Source organism: Lissotriton vulgaris, chromosome 3_1 (genome assembly GCF_964263255.1).
Source record: "Lissotriton vulgaris chromosome 3_1, aLisVul1.2, whole genome shotgun sequence".
NCBI lineage: Eukaryota > Metazoa > Chordata > Amphibia > Caudata > Salamandridae > Lissotriton > Lissotriton vulgaris.
This window is the reverse complement of record NC_141689.1, coordinates 1,963,840,285-1,963,864,106: the sequence shown is the minus strand read 5'-3', so window position 1 is coordinate 1,963,864,106 and position 23,822 is coordinate 1,963,840,285.

The following is a 23,822-nucleotide window of genomic DNA, read 5'->3' as shown; positions in this document are numbered from 1 at the left end:
CATAAATTACAAACCTGAATAATATTTCATTAATTGTAGTTGTTATTAATTTAAAACGTGAGTTTTTCTAAACGTGAATTGTAACAAACACGAACTTTAATAGTTATAAAACCATATATTTTTTTCAAAAGTGAATTTTCTCCAGCTTGTAATTTTAGTAATCATTGTTTTGAAACCCGAATTTTAAGAACCACGAATTGGCACCTCGAATCTAATCAAACCCGGATTTTAGAACTATAGAATTTTAAATCAGAATTTTAGCAAGCGTGAAATTCGTAACGAAAATAGTTAAGCTTACAGTGGTAATGCACATTGTTACTAAAATGAAAAACCGTGTTTCAACGGTGTCTCAACGGTGAACTCTAGAAAAGCTGTTTACGTGAATTACTTCTCTGAAACTCCCAGTATATTTTAAATATTCCTTTACCTATACGGAATATGTATAAAATAAGAGTACATTCCTTTTACCGGATAATTAGCCTGTGTCTGCCGTGAAAAGCCAAACATGAAATCAGTTTAGTTATCCCAGATTTGACAATGAGCAAGCCGAGGATCTCCATTTTCAAGTACAGATCATACTCCAAGCATCCTGGTTTCAAATAAGGCAACAAACACTTATTTCTCTCCACTCTCGTGTAATCAAAAACAAAATCGTAAACAAATATCGTACCTCTTGGGGCTTTGGGTCAGCCCTCTTCATCCATTGGTCTGTCAAATGCATACGCGTTTTGCTTCTATCAACCAAAGCGTAAAGAATGGGACAATGGCCAACACACTCCAGCCATTGGCTCTCTTGCACTTTGAGTGACAGCTTTTATATTACCCGATCACACGGTGACCTATTTCTCAAAAAGACATACACTCAGTGCCGGGCCCCTTGAGACAATACTACAGGTTGAAAACGTTTTTTCCGTTCAATTCTTTATTCTCATTTGTGTAGGCATGATTGTGTTTCAAACCTACTAGTGTTGTTTGTGCAATAAAAATAATATTTCCATGAGTTGTTTATTAAAACTTTAAAGGGTATCTATTGTGTAAAAATACACCTTTAAGCAATGAAGCACCTTTACAGTTGTGTTTTTTGTTGTTGTTGCAGTTTTATGTAGCGGGAACTCGACTCGAATTTATTGGAGTATTTTACATGAGCACCAGTTACATTAGACAAGGTTACATTATTTTTTTTAGATACGGGAGATTTAAGTGATTTGCTCAGGATCACGTTCAGGTGACGCCGAGACTCGAACCAAGCTGTTCCCCAGCTTCAAAGTCTGCAGCTCTGGCCATGACGGAACATCCTTCTATTAACCTTAAATACGCAGGTTATTTCGTTGTAACATTGAATGTGTATTGCAAGCATATGGCTTGTACGGTGAAGTGACTTTTTTATGTTTTATTTTTGTTTTCCATTTTTATTTTTTCAGCATGTGCTTGCCATTCCAAAATATTAATAATAATAACCATCATACCAGCAGACCAAGACCATTGTGTTTGCCAATGTTTGTTTTATTTGTAGATTTTCTGGAAGTCTCAGTGGAGCAAGTACGTGTGGAACAAAGCCGGTCATGTTATGGGGTCACCCCGTCTCCAGTGCGAGAAGTTTTTTTTTTTAAATGTTAGTCCTAGGGCTCCGGTGGATGAGGCTGTAACTAAACTTCAAGCCACAATAATATCCATTGCCTCCTGCTGGGTTTACACGTCACAGCGGTCCATTGAAGACTGGCTGCCCGGTATTTGTAAGGGGCTCTTCGTTGTGTTTTATTGGGTCGGACTCTGGGTGTGCCGTGCCCCCTGTGGAGCAGTGGTACTGTGAAACTAAGCGTGCACACACGTGGGTTTCAGGTTTGCGCGTGAAGGGAACAGGCGCCTTTGCTGTTGTTGTGGCTACTGTAGGCGCTAAACAGTCACACGTTTACACATGTTTGTGCTTAATCAGCACAAGGTTCTCACCACTTTCGTGCCTGTACGCATTGGGCAGTATGTATCATGAAGAAGTGTGGAGAATAGACTGGAGCCAGGGTCTGTTTTATGATTTATTTTATATATTTCTTTGAAAATATCTTCCCCTAAGTTTAATTCTAGACACTTTTGATTTCGGTAGGGAGGAGATCAGGCCCGGTTCTAGAGGGTGGGCCGGGTGGGCCGGGCCCACCCAAACTTTTGCCTGGCCCACCCAAACATAACCCTTGGCCCTGGCAGTGACGTCAGCAAGGCCAGCAGAATATGGCCACTGCAAGTTAGAACGTTCTTCGAACGTTATCTTTCTTTAGGAGTTGCGTGATTGGGCCTGGGCTCGCACCCCAATCACGCATCTCCTATTAGGCAGGTGGGCTGTGTCCCCACCGACTCGTGCAGGTACATTAGGGGCACTGCGAAGGGGACAAAGCCTTTCGTTGGAACTGGATTTGTGGATAATTCATTCTTTTCTGCTGGTAAAGAGGAGTTTTTTTGCCGTTTCGTTTTCCTGACCTTCCTGACCCCTTGAGCTGTTTGTTTAACCGATCCGGCTGTGACAGAGTTCATAAGAAGCAGGTAAGAGAATGTGTGGCTATTGTGTTTTTTAAATCTGTGAGAAAGACATACTTAGAACGCCGTGTTTATTTCATTTTCATTTACATCGTGTGTTTAAATCGTTGGTATCATTCATGAGTGTTTCTGCAAGGATGCACGACAACTAAATCTCCAAATAACCTTGGGGATTGTTGATCTTGCTGGAGAGCGTTCTTTTTTTTGGTTTGTAGTATTTAAATGCAATAGAACTGTAGTTAACTTGGATAGCTCAGTGGGTTACTGCCTTTGTCACAGAGATCCTTTGATACATAGGACAGTGTGATCAAAGACGTGTATACAAACCAGAATGGTATAATTAGATTTTTTTTGTATTGCTAGTTAGTTCGAATTTTCCCAGTATTTCATTATTCTAATGTTGCAATACAGAGTTTGGGCTGATATAATTTCTAATCAGTACAGCCAACCACTGGGGTATGCTTTAAATCCTGTGTTTGTGGTTCTCCAGACCCAACCCTCTTAATACATATTGCCACCAGCAGCATGGATGAGATGCGATTCCTACACCTGGTAATCTTCATTAGCTTATGTGACATTCCCTATAGACTGATTTGGATACTTTTATGAATCATTGTGTCTGCATAATGTGTGTGTGATGTACAGTACTGTGATACCCTACACTACGAGTAGCGCTAGACAAGAAATAAAATGCATATGAGAGAGGGGCTATGGAGTGATGATGGGCTCTGTTGGAGGGTGGCAATGAGGGAATCCGAGGGGGCATCATGAGGGGTGGGGATACGGAGAGATGGAAGGCACTGGTGGATGTTGTTTGTGAGAGAGTCTGAAGAGGAGGTCATGGGGGAGGGGCTTTGGAGTGATGAGAGGCACTGGTGGAGGGTGGTAGGAAGGGATTCTGAGGAGGAGGTCATAAGGGGGAGTTGCTTTGGAGTGATGAGGGGCACTGGTGGAGGGGTAGGAAGAAGGGAGTCTGAGGAGGAGATCATGAGGGGGTGTTGCTTGGAGTGATGATGGGCACTGGTGGAGGGTGGTAGGGAGGGACTCTGAGGAGGCGGTCATGAGGGGGGGTTGCTTTTGAGGGATGGACACTGGTGGAGGGTGGTAGGGAGGGAGTCTGAGGAGGAGGGCATGAGGGGCACTGGTGGAGGGTGGTAGGGAGGGAGTCTGAGAAGGCGGTCATGAGGGGATTGCTTTGGAGTGATGGGCACTGGTGGAGGGTGGTAGGGAGGGACTCTGAGGAGGCGGTCATGAGGGGAGGTTGCTTTTGAGGGATGGGCACTGGTGGAGGGTGGTAGGGAGGGAGTCTGAGGAGGAGGGCATGAGGGGCACTGGTGGAGGGTGGTAGTGGGGGAGTCTGAGGAGGCGGTCATGAGGGGGGTTGCTTTGGAGTGATGGGCACTGGTGGAGGGTGGTAGGGAGGGACTCTGAGGAGGCGGTCATGAGGGGGGGTTGCTTTTGAGGGATGGGCACTGGTGGAGGGTGGTAGGGAGGGAGTCTGAGGAGGAGGGCATGAGGGGCACTGGTGGAGGGTAGTAGGGAGGGAGTCTGAGGAGGAGGTCATGAGGGGAAGAGGCTACGGAGAGATGAAGGCCAGTGTTGGAGGATGGCAATGAGGGAATCCAAGGAGGGGGAGGTCATGGGGAGGAGCTACGGAGAGATGAGGGGCAATGGTGGAGGGTGGTAGTGGGGGAGTCTGGGAGTCTGGGAGGAGGTCATGAGGGGCACTGGTGGAGGGTGGTAGTGGGGGAGTCTGAGGAGGCGGTCATGAGGGGGGTTGCTTTGGAGTGATGGGCACTGGTGGAGGGTGGTAGGGAGGGAGTCTTAGGAGGAGGTCATGAGGCAGAGGAGCTTTGGAGTAATGAGGGGCACTGGTGAAGGGTGGTAGGGAGGGAGTCTGAGGAGGAGGTAATGGGTAGGGGCTATGGAGCGCTGAGGGGCACTGGTGGAGGGTGGTAGGGAGGGAGCCTGAGGAGGAGGTAATGGGGAGGGGCCATGGAGCGCTGAGGGACACTGGTGGAGGGTGGTAGGGAGGGAGTCTGAGGAGGAGGTCATGAGGGGAAGAGGCTACGGAGAGATGAAGGCCAGTGTTGGAGGATGGCAATGAGGGAATCCGAGGAGGGGGAGGTCATGGGGAGGAGCTACGGAGTGATGAGGGGCACTGGTGGAGGGTGGTAGTGGGGGAGTCTGGGAGGAGGGTGGCAATGAGGGAATCCGATGAGGTCATGGGGGAGGTGCTTTGGAGCGATGAGGGACACTGGTGGAGGGTGGCAGTGAGAGACTCAGGAGGAGGTCAATGGGGGGAGGGGTTATGGAGCGATGAGGGGCACTGGTGGAGGGTATTTGTGTGGGAGTCTGAGGAGGTGGTCATGGGGAGGAGCTTTGGAGTGATGAGGGACACTGGTGGGGGGCAGGTAGGGAGGGAGTCTGATGAGGAGTTCATGACTGAAAGGGGCTAAGGAGAGATGAAGTGCACTGTTGGAGGGTGGTAGTAAAGTTGTCTATCGAGTAAGAGGTCAGTGGTGGGACACCAATAAATACATTTGCACCGGCGCTATAATAGACCCTGTAATGTTTTTGCTTATTTAATTAGCAGTTGGGTCATTAGGGCCACTGTGTAACATAGTTTAAAGTGTGTGCTAATTATATTTACTCTTATATTCAGGGTTTTCAGTTTGAAGGGGATTTTACAAATCTTTTTAGTGGGATTATGGAGAATGAAACCAGGTGGTGCCTGATATTGGGCTGGGGACCAAGGTTAGCTGTGAGTTAAGGTGCATGGTAGAGAGATTGTAGAAAATTGATGATCAGGCCTGGAAGGGGGTGTACTGCAGAGTCTGGGATCAGATGGAGGTAATAATGAAGAGAGATTCTCTCTGAAGGCTGGCAACGAGGCAGGCTGAGTAGTGTTACTTGCCTGATACTTCCACCTCAGAAACCTCCTCTGCCCATCAAAAGGACCTTACATGGGATCAAAACACTTTTTGAGAGTGTTAACGATTAGAAAGAGATTTGGAAAATAATGGAGGGCCCTGAATCTCCTGTTATCCCCTTCTATCACACGCAGGAGTACAGTTTTTTTTATTTGTAGGCTACCTCCAGAAGCGGCACATTGAGCTCGCAGTGGCCCACCCAAATGCGCCCTTGGCCCACCCAAACAAAAATTCCTGGAGCCGGGCCTGGAGGAGATGTGTTTTGGACTCAAATGTTTACATTAGAAAAATGATGCTAGCTCCTCGTGTACAACAATGTCTGAATATTTCACATGCTTTTGACACAAGAAAATAACTTGCCAATATAACCTAGCTTATTTCAATGACACCATTGAAAAACTACCGAATAACAAACAAGAAGGTGTGTGTGCGAGCTCTGATTGAACAGCTCGCTTGATTCGACCTCTATCCACTCGCCTCCCGATCGGGTTCAAATCTTGAACCATTTTTTGTCATCTCTACGAGGTGAGCCGAAGCACAGATGCATATAATAAACATGACTGCTGCATAAGAACGTGGGACACGGTGGGTACCCCGTGAGTCGGGTGGTCTGAAGCAGAGTGTGGCTTTCTGATTGGTGGTGGTTTGCATGTATAACTTGGGCTGGTCATCAATTCGAACAACAAGGGCTACCGAGCGCACCCCTCCCCCTTTATTTTTGACTTTCGCGCTGTGAAGTGAATTTGTGCCACACAGCGGAAAAACAGGGACGGATTACTTTGTTATCACAGTTTCCGTATATACATTTTATATTCAGTCAAAAAGAACCCTGCGCCTCCTATCGCGTGCTCTGAGCTTACTAAGGGCCCTTACTAAGGGGGGCCCTGTCGCGCCGAGGGTGTGTTCTGCCTCTCGGCATCAGGATAGTACGTTCTGCTTGGTGTGTTTCTGCGCTTTTGCCGCGTGTCGCTGTTCTGCGTGCCTCGTCGTTTGCTTTCAGAGTTGTACATCGTACATCACGCATCGCCTGTTTCCTCCTTGGCGCAGCGCACTGCTCCCTTAGCCCTGCTCTGCCGCTAACTATCGCTTGTATTGGAGCTGTAACTATTTATCCAGTCAGGGTCAATGTGTTTTACCGACTTCCGCAACCTTGCCTTCCTAGGTGGTTCTAGGCGCTCGCGCTGCCCCAGTGTTGCCTCCCTCACCATAGCATGGCCGCTGTGTGTTTGAGGGATTGTTTGAAAGGTTGTTTGTCCATCTGTTGCTGGTAGAAATGATTCTGGATGCTGTCACTTAGGTTGCGGGATGGCCCGTGCCGCTTGGACGCAGGCCCGGTTCTAGCGGGTGGGCCAGGCATACCCAAACAGCAGCCGGCCCTGGCCCACCCAAACAGGAGCCTTGGCCACCACAGTGAGGGCTTGAAGGCAGGCGCGCAACGGCATTGGGCTCAAAGGCTGTTTGTGTGTGTGTGTGTGTGCGCTCCAGGGCTGAGACAGCTTCCCGGGTGCACACACACAGACAGTTTTTGAGAAGATCGCAGCCGCACCCCAGTATTTCACAGGTCTTTAAAAGACCATTGATATGTTAACGAGACTTTGTTTATTTTGTGACCCATTCATCTCCACATGGCGAAAGGCGACAAAACCTTTCTTTGACAATGGTCAAGTTTGCCTACTGTTCTGCTGTGTAGCAGCGGCGGTGCGTCCATTGGAGCGTTTGGGCGTAGCCCTCCCAATGTGCACTGCCGCCATCCGGGACCAACACTGTGTTAAATCACACACCATTCAACAACGAGTTTCGGCTGGCCGGTCACTCAGCCGGACCAGAAACCATCGGTAAAAGGGGAGGGGGGCTGTGCAGACGTGCTAGTGCGCGTGTCCTGTTTCGGACAGGTCATTTTCCTGCCCGGCGCGGACATGCGCACTAGCCCCCCCCTTGGAAGACTGGGGGTTGCCTCATGCCGTAGCCCCCGGTCTCCTAATGGGGCACGGAGTTTGGCTGCTCCAGCCAATCCTGTAGCGTCAGTCCGACCTGCCTGATGACACCTGACGTGACGTCAGCTAATCCTTAGTCTCACTGTGACCACGCAACCGCAGCCATTGCCACACATAGTGCTGCCCGCTTAACAATCACACCTGATGTGCGTGCTCCTCAGCTCCTGTCCTGATGGTAACTCTTCCTGCCACGTCGTCGTGGAGCTGGACTACTAACGAGAACTAGTACTACTGAGGTGAGCCATAATAAACTGCTCCTGCTGGTGATTACTGCTCTTTTGTAATTGTATTGTATTTTAAACTCCCTCCCGTGACCCGTTAAGTATTACCCATGATCCCCCACAGCTGAACCCCTGAGAGTGCCATGGCGGGTTTGGGCATCATTCGGTCTGTATGTTTTTTTTTAAATATAGCACTTCCTATCATGGCAGGTTTGATGTTTTGTAGTGCCAATCCATTTTTGCGCTCTTTACACAATGTATATGCTCTACCTGTCCGGATCCAGTGGAAAGCAAAGGAGGGGGATGGGGTTGATAATAAAAACAAAATATGTAGATAAACCCAGACCAAACGTAGTGTGCTTCCATTTCCTTGGGCCAAGGAATCAATTTCCATCAGTTGCTGAATTCTGCTAGTTTGCGATCTGTTTACTTGTTTTTAAATAAAAAGCCTCTGTGAGGTAGTCAGAAATGCATTGTATCTCAAAGTCTGTTATGAAGCCACATATTGAATAAGCAGGTAGCTACCTATGTTGTATGACATCTCTTTATTACGGTCATAACTGCACTTTCACAATTTCTTTATTAACCTTCCTTCCTTCTCAAAATTGCTTGCAAATGCACGATTTGTCCACTCGATTTTCACATTTTTCTCGGGGGGGGGGGGTTTGGGCGGGGGTTGTTCGGACACGCGCGCCATGCTCGCGAGCTACAGTGCGGAAATCATTTTCCGGCACACCAGGTTCAAATTTCACCAGCCGCCACTGCTGTGTAGATATTTCATTTTCTATGCAGTGCAGGAAAAAAAATGTGTTTATTCCTATTCACCTTTCCTGACCCCTGTAGCTGCTTATCAGATCAGGCAGTGACACAAAGTTTGTTTTATGGAATGTGTTACTATTTGTTTTTCTTTTTTTAAATATGCACAGGCCCAGCAGGACACATGGCACAGTAATTAAACTTTATTAGATGCCTTCATATTTTTTACAGTGGTTATATTTTTATCTGTTATTTTTTATGTTTTTTACTGTAAGGATTTTAATTAATTGTAGAGTTAATAAATAAAGTGAAAGTATGTGCTTCATTTGAACAGTTTTTATCATTATAATGGCTGATGCAGGACAACAATAAGACAATACAAAATGCCCAGATAACCCTGGTGATTAATGATCCTGCTGGAGAGCAATCATTTGTCTTTTAGTAGTTTTAAATGCAGATGAATTGTATTTTATGTGGAAGCTCAGTGGGTTACTGCCTTTTTCACAGAGATCATTGTGTTACTTGCAGTTCCGGAGTTACAATCCTAACATAGGACAGTGACCAATGAACAGTCACCAAAGAGCTGCATACAAACATAAATGGTAGAGTTAGAACTTCGCTTTTTTGTTTTGTGATATAGTTAGAAGTTCCTCAGTCTTTCATTATTCTAATGTTGCTAAAATGATACATTTTTATCAGTAAAGCTGACCCCCATGAAATACTCTTTAAATCCTACGTTGTGTTTCCCCAGACCAAACCCTCTTAAAATATACTACCCACCAGTATGGATGACAGGTGATTCCTACACCTTGTAATCCTCAATGGTTTATGTGACATTCACTGCAGACTGATTTACATACCTGCATGATTGATTGTCTCTGTATAATTTGTGCGTGTTGTAAAGTTCTGTGACACCCTACACTGATATGAGTAGCGCTATACAACAAATGAAATGCATTTGAGGGTTGGGCTACGGAGAGATGAGTGGCGCTGGAAGAGGGTGGTAGTGAAGGAGTCTGAAGCGGAGGTCATAATGGGTAGGAGCTACAGAGAGATGAGGGGCACTGGAGGAGGGTGGTAGTGAAGGAGTCTGGGGTGGAGGTCATGAGGAGGAGGGGCTTCGGAGAGATGAGGGGCACTGTTGGAGAGTGGCAGTGGGAGAGTTTGAGAAGGAGGTCAGTGGGGGGGGGGGGGCTCCATAGAGATGAGGGGCGCTGGTGGAGGGTGGCAGTGAGGGAATCCAAGGAGGTGGTAGTGGGAGGGGCTATGGAGCGATTATGGGCACTGTTGGAGGGTGACAGTGAGGGAATCTGAGGAAGAGGTCATGGGGTGGAGGGGGAGCTAGGGACAGATGAGGGGCACTGGTGGAGGGTGGTAGTGAGGGAGTCTGAGGAGGAGGTCATGAGGGGGAGGGGCTACAGAGAGATGAGGGGCACTGGTGGAGGGTGGCTGTGAGGGAATCCGGGGAGTCGGTCATGAGGGGGAGGCGCTATGGGGAGGTGAGAGGTACTTGTGGCGTGTGGCAGTGAGGGAATCAGAGGAGGAGGTCAATGGGGGGCATGGAGGGATGAGGGGCACTGTTGGAAGGTGATAGTAAAGGTATTTACGGAGAAAGAGGTAATTCGTTTGGTGCCAAAAATGTCTTTCCGGGCTAAAGCCGGTCCTGTCATGGCCTTTCTGTTTTTGTTTATTTAATTAGCGGTCGGGTCATAAGGGCTACTGTGGAACCTACTTTAAAGTGCTTGCTAATTATATTTACTGCTATATTCAATGTTTAAGTTTGAAGGTGATTTTACTAGTGTTTTTACGGGAAAAAATGAAAGTGGAGCCCAATGGTGCCTGATAATGGACTGCAGCCCAAGGTTAGCTGTGAGATAAGGTGCACTGGAGAGCAGTAGTAGATAATCAAGCCTGTAAGGGAGTTTGTTGCAGAGTCCGGGGTCAGGTGGAGGTAGTAATTAAGAGGGATTTTCCCTGAAGGCTCGCACAGAGGGAGCCCTAGAAGTGTCACTTGCCTGATACTCTCACATCAGAAACCTCCTCTTCCAATCAAAGGATCATTGCATGGAAAAAACACATTTTGAGAGTGATAATATTTAGAAAGAGATTTGGAAAAGTGCCTTTTACTGGGCCTTGTAAGACTAAGAAGTGATAAAGGGGGACCCTGAAGCAGGCCTGTCCTGACATATATGCGACAAATCGAGCCCGCAGTGGCCGACCCAAATGCACCCTTGGCCCACCCAAATAAAAATTCCTGGAGCCCGGCCTGCTTGGACGTAAACAAGGAACAAACCACCCAGCACATTCATAGAAGCAACCACCAAGAAAAGAATATTCATTACTGCGTGCTTGCTCAATACATGGCATGTCCACATTGACATCTTTTGCCTATGTAAGTGCTTTGTAAGGTGCTGCGTGTCACCTTTCACAACTTCAGAGTACTAAGGTGCACACAGAAGCAAACAAGAGACAATTACTAGGCAGGATATAATTGGGGTTCATCCTGACCGAAGTGTAGTAAATACATTATCCTTGCTGAACAATTGTCTTCATGAAGTCTCCTGGATCAGGGGCACTTTATTTCTTTTTTAAACATCTGTTATTTAGCGCCTAGATACCCGTAGGGGTGAACGTGCGCTTTACAAATACAAGTGTTATGTTTCCCTTGAGGTGCCGGTTCGGAAGGTCCTGATGAGGACCACCGTTGTTTGACAAGTTCCTTGTTGGGCCAAGGGAAAGGGGCTCAACCTGAGAGTCCAGCTTTTGCAGGTACCCATGGCCAATGTTCCAACAGGTTTAAAATATTCATGGTGTATTAAAGTTAATCCTGCACTCAACAGGGAACCAAGGGAGGATTGTTCAGGGCTGGTTTCACCTGGCCATGATTCTTTAAGTTCAAACATATCCTGGCAACCTGTTTTGCAGTCTGAAGCCTGTTATTACGTTTTTTTTGGACAGGCCTGCATGGATCACACTCTAGTAGTCCAAGTGTGGCATAACCACGCATCTTTTCATTTGTACTTTTTGAGGATTTTCAGGCGTTGAAGGATTTTCTGGAGCTTGGAGGGCTGCATGTTGACATCTTTCATCACAGAACTGATTTGAGAGTTAAATGGAGATTCATATTTAAAGTAACAGGTACCTGCGTTTCTCTGGCACACCAAGTACAACTCTCAGGGCATAGAGTGAGATGAACAGAAGACCTCTGGCCTCTCACATTCCAAGTCCCTGGATCACATGTGGCTCATTTCAGGCACCAGAAGCTTGCTCTTATCCATTTATTCATGTGATTCGACATCTGGTGTGTGTATTTTTGGCATACATCCACAGTGCACCTGGTACTATCGAAGCAGCTGACCAGGTGGGTGCAGTGGCTGTCAAAAATAGTGGTAAAATGGAGCACACCGGGGAAACTCCACATGATGCCTCCCACTTGAAGGATTCAGCAGATCCAATACAGGCTGGATGGCTACAGTCAAGAAAGAATGAGGGGACCCACTTCAAATGATCAGCTATCCCCGTTCACACTTCAGTCTGGATACCTCAATATTGTGGTCAGTAGTGTAATAGAACGGAGAAAGGTCAAAATGAATCAAATATGTTTGTGGCCATTCATCAAGAGAAACAAAGAGACCCTCTCTTACATTTTTGACAGGACAGATTCATGATTGGTAGTCATGACTGGTGGCCATGGAGCAGGTGGTTTTGTTCTAAGTTTTTGTGTTGCTGTTCTGACATGATTCCTTCTAGGAATTTTCTGGGGGATGAAAGTGGATATTGGATAATAAATGTGAAATATGAAAGGGTTAGCCATTGATTTTTTTTCCAGGAATAATAATTGAATTTTTCAAATTGCCATGGACCAAGCCCCCTGCAAGAAAAGTAATGATCAAGTTGGTCCTGTCGCTGTCAAGTGAAGGGAGGAACTACTTCACGTAGGTCACAGGCCAGGTTCGCATTGCCACCTTAGAGTCTTAGGCCATCATTTAGAGTAGGGCAGGTCGCCCACCATCCACCGGGCTGTCAGAGGGCCTTACCTCTGCCACCATGATGGACTACCATCCACCCTATTAAGAGATGTCTACCAGCCTGTCATATACCTCTGTGCAGTCAAAGGAGCCCCTGCCATTGTGGCTTCTATGAAGGCAATACAAGTTTGATGAGCAGCTGCCTTGTTTCATGCGGCCACTCAGAAAAAAATCATCTTGCACAAAAATAAACTCCAGAGCAAGAGTTTTCTTTCCTGTAAAACAAAATTCTAATGACCCTGACAGTTTTCTTCCATGGTGCGGAGGTCATTTTTTCTGTTTTGGTACCACTAGACATTCCCCTTTATTAAAAATTTTCTTTAGCTGCTCCCAGCATCTTTTTTATTGATGCTTCTTTTATTTTGATATTAAGAGGTTCTGGTAGACGAAGGACCCTGCTGTGGACTCACGCTGGTCGAGAAGCAGGTTCTTCCTCTCTCTTCTCCCCCGGTCCACTGCCTAGGGATTTAATTCCCCCAAATCTCTGCCGATGAATCCTTCCCTCGTGGAAACATCCCTCGAATTCAAATGGACGCCACTTGAAGCTTCTCAGGCCTCCCCACAATTCTGGACTAAGCCGTCCCACACAATTTGCGCATAATACCGGAACCTGAATGGATCGTGAAACTTCTCCGGTCCAGATTTCCTTTCACCCTCAACCGGATTGTTTCCACCTTCAATTCCACTGCAATCCCCTGATGTAGTGTGACTTCTCTCCAGTGCCCATCACCCTGGGGCTTGTTTCTTCTGACCTCTCAGCACTGGTCCCCAAACTAATCAATCAGTAGATCACTTCATTTGTAGAGCGCTCTACTCACCTGTGAGGATCTCAAGGTGCTGGGGTGGGGGGGGGGGGGGGGGTGGGGGTGTTACTACTGCTCGAACAGCCAGGTCTTGAGGAGTCTCCTGAAGGCCAGCAGGTCATGGGTCTGTTGCAGGCGACTGGGGAGGGTTTTCCAGGTTTTTCCGGCGAGGTGGGAGAAAAACCTGCCGCCGGCGGTCATTCGTCGGATGCGGGGGACGGTGGCGAGGGTGAGGTTAGCAGAGCAAAGCTGGCGGTTTGGGGTGTAGAAGGTGAGTCGTTCGTTGGAGTACGCTGGTCCGGTGTTGGGGAGTACTTTGTGAGCATGGGTGAGGAGTTTGAAGGTCATCCTCTTGTTGACGGGGAGCCAGTGCAGGTCTTTCAAATGCGCTGTGATGTGGCTTTGCGGGGGATGTCAAGTACGAGGCGTGCAGAGGTGTTCTGTATGCGTTGTAGCCGTTTCTGGAGTTTGGATGAGGTTCCTGTGTAGAAAGCTTTGCCGTAGTCCAACATGCTGCTAACGAGGGTCTGGGTGACCATCCTTCTGGTTCTGGTGGAGATCCATCCATAGATCTTGCAGAGCATGTAGAGGGTGTTGAAGCAGGAGAAGGAGACGGCGTTTACTTGTTGGGTCATTGACAACGCTGAGTCCTCTCTTGTGATTGCCCACAAAAACTACTTTGTACTGACTGTATTCATTGTAAAGGCATCACTAGGAATATACACTGTATACATAATTTGTTTTGTTTTGATTGCGCCTTCTTTCTGCTGTATTTACTCCTTCATGTGTCACCAGCACCGTTCACCCCTTCATGAGCACTTGTGCACAGCATAACACAGGTTACATGACGTTCAATGTAACACAGTGCTTTCCTGATTGATCTGTGTTTTTGAATATATGACTAAATATATGAAACGTTTTTTCCTCAACCATATGTCTCCCGTTATTTTTGTCTCCCTGCTCCCCCTTCCTTTTTTAAAAGCAGCAAGTTGTGCTCCCTTATAAATTGCCTACTAAACAATACCCTCTAAGATGCTGTCGATTGTTATATGTAGCCTCACAAACAAAATGGCTGTCTCCAGAATGGTATGTGGTCGCTGAATAAAGAGCTTGAAATGGGAAAAATGTACAAATACTATCTGACTGTGTATTTCCTCTGAAGTGCAGGCACTCCTCTTTGTGTACTCCTGTTAAAATGCTTAACATTTTATTATTGTGTGCTTCTGTTGAAGTGCAACCACTTCCTGCTACTGTTTGCTTACTTTGAAGCGCTGGAACTCTCTGCCAGTATGTCCCCCCTTGGGTCTGGAAACTCGTGTGGCTAATTTAGCCTCATTTGAAGTGCGTGTGTGTTTTGCCCGTGTTGCTTTAAAGTGCTGATACCTTAGTTCACTCTCTGCTCCTTATAAAATGATACCAACTGACAGATGTCAGTGTGCCCTTTACTTGAATTACAGCTGCGCCACCCTTCCAGTGTTAGCTTCCATCAAAGCTCAGGTATCCCTCTCCATCTCTTCTCCCAGTAAAACGCAATAATTCCCAGTCAGTGTATGCTTCCAACAAAATGCAAGTCCTTGTTGTCAGTGAGTGCATCCATCAATATGAATGTACTCCTTGTAAGTGTGTGGTTGCATCAATGCACAGTCACTTGCTGTCAGAGTTTCCATTGAAGTGCATCCTTCAAAGAGCAAGTACTACCAGTAGTGTGTACATTCAATGGATTGCAAAAATTCAATAACAGTGATGCTTCCACTGAAGTGTAGATACACAATGTTGATGCAGGCTTCCATTGAAGTGTTTGCAATTGCTGTCAGCGTAAATGTCAGTTGAAGTGCAATTACTGCCTGCTGTTGTTTGTTCCATAGAACCACCGGGGTTTGCCATCAGTGAGAATTTCTGTTGAAGCGTAGGTACTCCTTTTTATTGTATGCTCCAGTTGAAGTGCAGTTGCTCCATGCTGCCATGTGCTTTCATTTAAGTAAAGGGACTTGCTTTCAGTACCAGCTTCTGTTAAAATGCAGGTACCACATTTCAGAGTGCACTTTTTTGTCTGTGTCAATGCAGTTCCAATGAGAGGATTTGAGCCATGCTGAGAACAGTGGTATACTAGCTCGGTTTGAAAGTGAATCTACTTAGGTTTTGTGAGCTCTTTATACATTCAGGTATGTACTGAGTGGTCACTGCATGGCTGATGATCAGAGCTTCACTCCTGCCTCTCTTTACCAAGGTTCCTGAAGATGAGTGACGTCTGGTTTCTACCATGATTGTTTTGCTGTTATAGTTTTCCAGTACTTTGTGCAAGCAGCTTCTTAGTCCAGCTATTTTAAGCATTAAAACATGCCTCTGGGTCCGATTTGCAGAGAAAGTGTGTGATGGGGTCTCCGGCGCTGACTTAATGGCCATGAGGTAATTTGGGGCATGACAGCCAAGTGCGATTGAGTGTGTAAGTCTCTGGTACCATAGCAGCCAGGCATGGCTTTGGCATGGAATGCCTCAAGGTAGCAGCTTCATACTTTGGAGCAATGTAGTCCATTGGCAAACCTTTGATCCATGCTGGGCTAGCCACGCATGCTGATTTGGTGGGGTGCCGCGAGGTGGGCACCACAGGCTGCAGGCTGTTCTTCTGGGGCACCAGGAACAGCAGCGGTATGGGGTAGGTAATGATGTAGTCCTACCAACCTCGATCAGGGACCCACGATAAGCCACATTGCAATGTTGATCTCAGATTTGCTGGAAATAGAATCAATTAAATAAAATGGTTGGTATTTTACACCAACGCAGTTGACACCCGCTCGGGTGTGCCTGTTTCTTCTCTGTGACAGACTATTGCTGTAACTTATGAGAAGATCAGGAGCTATGCATCACATAAATCTAAATCACAATCCTATTTCTAAGTTCAGTCAAAAACGAGAGTTAAAGTTAGATGTAAGTTTAAAGGGTTTATTATTCATTGAAATGGGTTTAGTAGGTTTCCTTTTTCTTTTTTTCAGTTAGTTTAAGTAACAGTCAAATTACAAAACTGACAATAAAAGAATGGTCAAAGCAAATCATAACGAATAGAGCATCAATGAGCGTACCATAAAGGAAAGATTTCCCTATTGTAGGTAATGGGATGAAAATGGTGTTAGCATGAACCCATAAAGAGTTCAAGTTTGAGAGGCAAGAGTGAGATAGAGCTTAAGGCTCAAATGCATTCAGGGAATGGGATGAAAATGGTGTTAGAATAAGCCCATAAAGAGTTCAAGTTTGAGAGGCAAGAGTGAGATAGAACTTAAGGCTCAAATGCATTCAGTCAATAATGGCTAAACTTCCCATAAAGAGAGGTTTTCAAACTCAATAAGTCTCAGAAATGAAGCAAAATAATCATGCAGTTTCAGTTGCAACTCCATTCAGCAATCTGGTCGGCAGCAGAGCAAATCAACATTAAGGGGCTTATTCCGATGTCGGACGGACTCAGGTCCGTCTGACATCGGTCAGGAGCCATAACAGACCGATCTGCTGTCATCGGTTATGGCCCTGCTAATACGATGCGACAAACAGGTTTGGGTCGCACTTGTATACTTCACAATGCAGGCATGCATTCCGAGCGGCATGCACGCCTGCATTGAGAAAAGCAGGGGTACAGTTCATCCCTGCACCCTGTGGCCGGCACCCCAAGGTGCCTGCCACCGGGTGCAGGGATTCACAGAGGGGCACCATAGGTGCCCCCAGGCTGCCATTCGGTAGCCTTGCACCCATGGGGGCCCTGCTGGGGGCCCCCAAAGACAGTTTCTGACTACCTTTTCGTGCCGGAAAGACCGACACAAAAAGGCAGTGAAAAACTGCCATCGTACTCCCTTTTGTGTTTGCATATTCCGCCCTAAGTGCGCTGGGGATGCCCAGACGTGGGTCCCAGGCACTCCACACCACTGGAGTCAAGCTGAGAGGTGTTACCTCGAAACCGGTCCTGTCCTCGGATGCTTGATTCCGTTCTGGGAAGGACATGGCTTTTGTAGTTCGGACTGCACTGTTCCCATGGGGCACAGGGTCAGAGCTGATTTGCATATCGCCATTGTCTAACCCAGGGTGGTGTGGAGTGCAAAAAAACGATGGATTTGGGCCCAGATCTTTGGACTGGGGTGAGTGTGTGACAATGATCCACATTCGGTCCATCACCTGTTGTGTTTGCATATTCCGCCCTAAGTGCCCTGGGGATGTCCCAGGCACTCCACACCACTGGAGTCAAGCTAGCCGGGCTGATGAGAGGTGTTACCTCGAAACCGGTCCGGTCCTCGGATGCTTGATTCCGTTCTGGGAAGGACATGGCTTTTGTAGTTCGGACTGGACTGTTCCCATGGGGCACAGGGTCAGAGCTGATTTGCATATCACCATTGTCTAACCCAGGGTGGTGTGGAGTGCAAAAAAACGATGGATTTGGGCCCAGATCTTTGGACTTGGGTGAGTGTGTGACATTGATCCACATTCGGTCCATCACCTGTTGTGTTTGCATATTCCGCCCTAAGTGCGCTGGGGATGCCCAGAAGTGGGTCCCAGGCACTCCACACCACTGGAGTCAAGCTAGCCGGGCTGATGAGAGGTGTTACCTCGAAACCGGTCCGGTCCTCGGATGCTTGATTCCGTTCTGGGAAGGACATGGCTTTTGTAGTTCGGACTGGACTGTTCTCATGGGGCACAGGGTCAGAGCTGATTTGCATATCGGCATTGTCTAACCCAGGGTGGTGTGGAGTGCAAAAAAACGATGGATTTGGGCCCAGATCTTTGGACTGGGATGAGTGTGTGACATTGATCCACATTCGGTCCATCACCTGTTGTGTTTGCATATTCCACCCTAAGTGCGCTGGGGATACCCAGACGTGGGTCCCAGGCACTCCACACCACTGGAGTCAAGCTAGCCGGGCTGATGAGAGGTGTTACCTCGAAACCGGTCCGGTCCTCGGATGCTTGATTCCGTTCTGGGAAGGACATGGCTTTTGTAGTTCGGACTGGACTGTTCCCATGGGGCACAGGGTCAGAGCTGATTTGCATATCGCCATTGTCTAACCCAGGGTGGTGTGGAGTGCAAAAAAATGATGGATTTGGGCCCAGATCTTTGGACTGGGGTGAGTGTGTGACATTGATCCACATTCGGTCCATCACCTGTTGTGTTTGCATATTCCGCCCTAAGTGCGCTGGGGATGCCCAGACGTGGGTCCCAGGCACTCCACACCACTGGAGTCAAGCTAGCCGGGCTGATGAGAGGTGTTACCTCGAAACCGGTCCGGTCCTCGGATGCTTGATTCCGTTCTGGGAAGGACATGGCTTTTGTAGTTCGGACTGGACTGTTCCCATGGGGCACAGGGTCAGAGCTGATTTGCATATCGCCATTGTCTAACCCAGGGTGGTGTGGAGTGCAAAAAAACGATGGATTTGGGCCCAGATCTTTGGACTGGGGTGAGTGTGTGACAATGATCCACATTCGGTCCATCACCTGTTGTGTTTGCATATTCCGCCCTAAGTGCCCTGGGGATGTCCCAGGCACTCCACACCACTGGAGTCAAGCTAGCCGGGCTGATGAGAGGTGTTACCTTGAAACCGGTCCGGTCCTCGGATGCTTGATTCCGTTCTGGGAAGGACATGGCTTTTGTAGTTCGGACTGGACTGTTCCCATGGGGCACAGGGTCAGAGCTGATTTGCATATCACCATTGTCTAACCCAGGGTGGTGTGGAGTGCAAAAAAACGATGGATTTGGGCCCAGATCTTTGGACTTGGGTGAGTGTGTGACATTGATCCACATTCGGTCCATCACCTGTTGTGTTTGCATATTCCGCCCTAAGTGCGCTGGGGATGCCCAGAAGTGGGTCCCAGGCACTCCACACCACTGGAGTCAAGCTAGCCGGGCTGATGAGAGGTGTTACCTCGAAACCGGTCCGGTCCTCGGATGCTTGATTCCGTTCTGGGAAGGACATGGCTTTTGTAGTTCGGACTGGACTGTTCTCATGGGGCACAGGGTCAGAGCTGATTTGCATATCGGCATTGTCTAACCCAGGGTGGTGTGGAGTGCAAAAAAACGATGGATTTGGGCCCTGATCTTTGGACTGGGATGAGTGTGTGACATTGATCCACATTCGGTCCATCACCTGTTGTGTTTGCATATTCCACCCTAAGTGCGCTGGGGATATCCAGACGTGGGTCCCAGGCACTCCACACCACTGGAGTCAAGCTAGCCGGGCTGATGAGAGGTGTTACCTCGAAACCGGTCCGGTCCTCGGATGCTTGATTCCGTTCTGGGAAGGACATGGCTTTTGTAGTTCGGACTGGACTGTTCCCATGGGGCACAGGGTCAGAGCTGATTTGCATATCGCCATTGTCTAACCCAGGGTGGTGTGGAGTGCAAAAAATGATGGATTTGGGCCCAGATCTTTGGACTGGGGTGAGGGTGTGACATTGATCCACATTCGGTCCATCACCTGTTGTGTTTGCATATTCCGCCCTAAGTGCGCTGGGGATGCCCAGACGTGGGTCCCAGGCACTCCACACCAATGGAGTCAAGCTAGCCGGGCTGATGAGAGGTGTTACCTCGAAACCGGTCCGGTCCTCGGATGCTTGATTCCGTTCTGGGAAGGACATGGCTTTTGTAGTTCGGACTTGACTGTTCCCATGGGGCACAGGGTCAGAGCTGATTTGCATATCGCCATTGTCTAACCCAGGGTGGTGTGGAGTGCAAAAAAACGATGGATTTGGGCCCAGAACTTTGGACTGGGGTGAGTGTGTGACATTGATCCACATTCAGTCCATCACCTGTTGGTTTTGCATATTCCGCCCTAAGTGCGCTGGGGATGCCCAGACGTGGGTCCCAGGCGCTCCACACCACTGGAGTCAAGCTAGCCGGGCTGATGAGAGGTGTTGCCTCGAAACCGGTCCGGTCCTCGGATGCTTGATTCCGTTCTGGGAAGGACATGGCTTTTGTAGTTCGGACTGGACTGTTCCCATGGGGCACAGGGTCAGAGCTGATTTGCATATCGCCATTGTCTAACTCAGGGTGGTGTGGAGTGCAAAAAAACGATGGATTTGGGCCCAGATCTTTGGACTGGGGTGAGTGTGTGACATTGATCCACATTCGGTCCATCACCTGTTGTGTTTGCATATCGTACTCCCTTGGTCATAAAGAGGCGACCAGGGGAGTACTGAAGGATTCCGGATGGCAGATGGGCTCTCCGAGCCCGTCGTAGGCCTTCTGGAAATCCGAGTCGGATTCCATTCCGACTGAGCCCATCGGAATGGCTAGGTCGGAAGGAATCCGGCCGGCACTGACCGATTCGGTTGGAAGGGCTCCGAACATGGTTCGGAGCCCTTCCGACCGGAATCGGAATCGGCCCCAATGCCGTTAGCGTTCAGCTTCAGAATGAATATGGTGTATGGGTAAGAGCATAAATGGAAAAAGCGTGTTGAAAAAGCGTTAACTTACTCTAGGAACACTCACTAATATTAACTGGTGAAAAGAAATGTTGTAGTTGCACTTGCATCTTCTTCAGCTTTCAGTTCTTCTGAGAACAGGCACTCCTGTTTTCTCACAATTTTGCAAAAGTGCTTCCAAAGATTTATCATGAACGTTATTAAAGTATGTCTACGTATGAGGCCTTATCGATTCTTAGACCTCCGTCCCCATGGAGATGATCACATTCTTAACCTTCTGATAAAATAAGTTGTATGTTAGTTAACAATAGGGTATGTGAACTAAAAACATCAGCTGTGAAGAATGTTATTCAGCTCCACATCTCTTTATTATAAAATGAGGAAAATTTAGTTAAAAGATCAACATTTTCTATACATGGGTTGTATACAGTGTGTGAAATAAGGATTTCATTTTATTCAACAATGAAGTATTTCTAGAAAATATTTCAAAATGTTATTATTAATCAGGAAAAATCAGCAATATGGTGTGAAGCTTTTTATTAAAGAAGTGAGGAAAAGGTCAATTGTTATGTTTCAAGTTTATTTTTTTTTTGCATGGCAGTTAAAACCTTTGCAGCATTAAAACCACGTATGTACTTGAACATGTAAAACCATTTCCACAGTTTGGATGTGACTTTGCTTTTTATGCTGGTGGGACCGGGCGGCCTTTGAGAAAGGCATCTAGGTGAGCTAACCGACTTGAAACCCGAATACCATCTTGGCCCTTATGCCGTAGTAACGCAGCTTGACGCATTTATAACGCCGTTCACTTTGGATAATCTATTATTTTGCTCTGTCTCCTGGACCAATCTTTCAGATCCTTTCAGACTGGCACATAAATACTAGCCCTTGGAATTGTCACATATCAGTGGGGCTTTTCATTTAAATCGATGGAACAGCTAATTTGTGGCTGAATGGATTCTCTTCGTTAGTCTCTACGCTTGTTATTCATCCCCACAAGCTTCCTGATATGTCGCCAAAGTGTGACTTCTTCATTGTGCAGTGAAGCTCTGCACCCTCTGTGTTTTGAGTTTCATTTTATACTATTGAGGATTAATTTCTTGATACAGATGTTTTCTTGAAAATTACTTGGGTGCTCCTATGTTTGTTGCTTCGTCCTAATGATGACCTTCTAAGGTTATTTTGGTTGAAACGCCGTCAACGCCTAAATGTGGCCCTAATTGAAGAGGACGCATTCGTTGCTGTGTGTTGTTTCTGTTGTTTCTTCCTAAACCCTGTCTTTGTACATTTTTTCCTCTGCAACTTTGTTTGATTACACATTGTATCTATTATACTTTTCGTATTGTTTATGTAATCAAATGAGCGCCACTATTGTCTGATGATTGTTTATTTTGTGTACTACATTTTCTACATAAATGAAACAGTCTGTACATGGGCATCATGCGCCCAATAGCATCTGAGCATTCATTTCCTTTCTCTTTTTTCCATCTTTTATTAAGTATTTTTCACCAAGCCTGTGTTATTTCTTTTCTTCACTTTTTATCTAATTTAAGTTTTGGGTTGTTTTTTTTGTATTTCTTTATTATTTTAAGTGTTATACTTGAACCATTGTTTGAATTCCAGCATAATCTAGAAGTGGGCATAACAATTGACCAAGCAAGTTGCATTTTAGTTCCAAAAGTAGAAATATTAAAATGAATCTAAAAAAGTACAATGACATTACTGTACGGGTTAGTGTGTCCTATGTGCAAAATTGCACAGTGTTAAAAGAGAGAACCTTTCCCCGTCCACGTATGTTAGTTATTTACATTACAATATATGACCAACTAGCCAGCATGCAGAGTGGCTGCAGCATTCATAAGGAGCATATTTCCAATCAAGTTTGATTTAAGGAAGTGTCCCGTTCAGGCCACTTCATGTCTGTCTAGCATGAGGGCATTGTAGTCAATCCATCTGAATTGGTACAATCGGTTAAGAGGGGCATTTTTTACTGTTTCCTGCATGCAGATGTCAACCTCTGTCTGACTTCCATTTGTGCAGGTGTTCAGCAGATTCTTCATTGTGCACCTGGGTTGGCGCCGTGAGTTGCCGTTAATTTCTTTTCTGCCTTGTTTAAGAACCTCACAAAATGGCAATTTAGTTGCAAATCTGTGGGCGTCAAACATGCCAGTACTTCCTGCCTGCATGTTCGAATTCCTCCGTAATTGAAGAGTGGATGTAGCATCGCTCTTTGCTCTTCAATTCGTTCCTTAAAAATACACATTAAATGCAACATATCTTCTTTCCCCATTCCGCACTGGCGGCAGCTAGTCATTTCTGGATTGCGCTTCTAAGGTGGTTGATGTTGCAGCAAAGTTAGTATGCAGAGATGATATCTCAAGAATTTTTCTTTGATGGAGCTCGAATAACCCGTATGGAAGTAGGGTTTCAGTGTTGCTATGTTGTACTGTGGAGAACAAACCAGCCATAAGCTCTGCCTGCCTGTGCTGCCTTGTCCTCAATTAGCGGGGCCAGCTTGATGGTTTTATTTAACAGTTTTTCAAAGTTGGGATGGGTTGCAGATGTTTCCCAGAGGTTCTGTAAGCCAAGTTGTGTTATTGATTAATTGAGGTATGGCTTGGTAGGAGAGCTACTCCTGGCATCAGTTCCAGCCAAAGATGCAAATTTAGTGTGTTTGATTCTGCGTTCTTGATTTTGTGCCAGCAGTTAATGAATGTGCATCTTCTGGCAAGAGATTGTTTCTGTAGGCTAAACTCAAGCCTTATCAGAGCTGGGGAGGTGTAATTGGGGAGGCCAAAAATCATTCTATATGCTCTGACCATGATCCCATACAGAGTTAGTGCATCTCTTCCTCGTAATGGCTTACTCCCTTAGGTTTTTGTCTGTATCAGTTTTTCGTTTATTTGCTGGAGCAGTGGGGTGAGAGTAGGGCCGGCCACTTTCTTCTTCGGATTTGTAATTGCTTAGGCTAGGGCATTGCCTTTCATCCTCAGAGCTTCTTTCTGAGATTTAAATGATCCATTTTTATCTATATTGATTCCTAAATATTTGAATTCCAAAATTGTCTCCAGCTTAACCCGTACCCACATATCTGTATGCAACAGAATTAGTAGCTTCAGGAGGTCAGGTGGGATATATATCAGATAACTAATTTCATCCACAGTTTGCCTC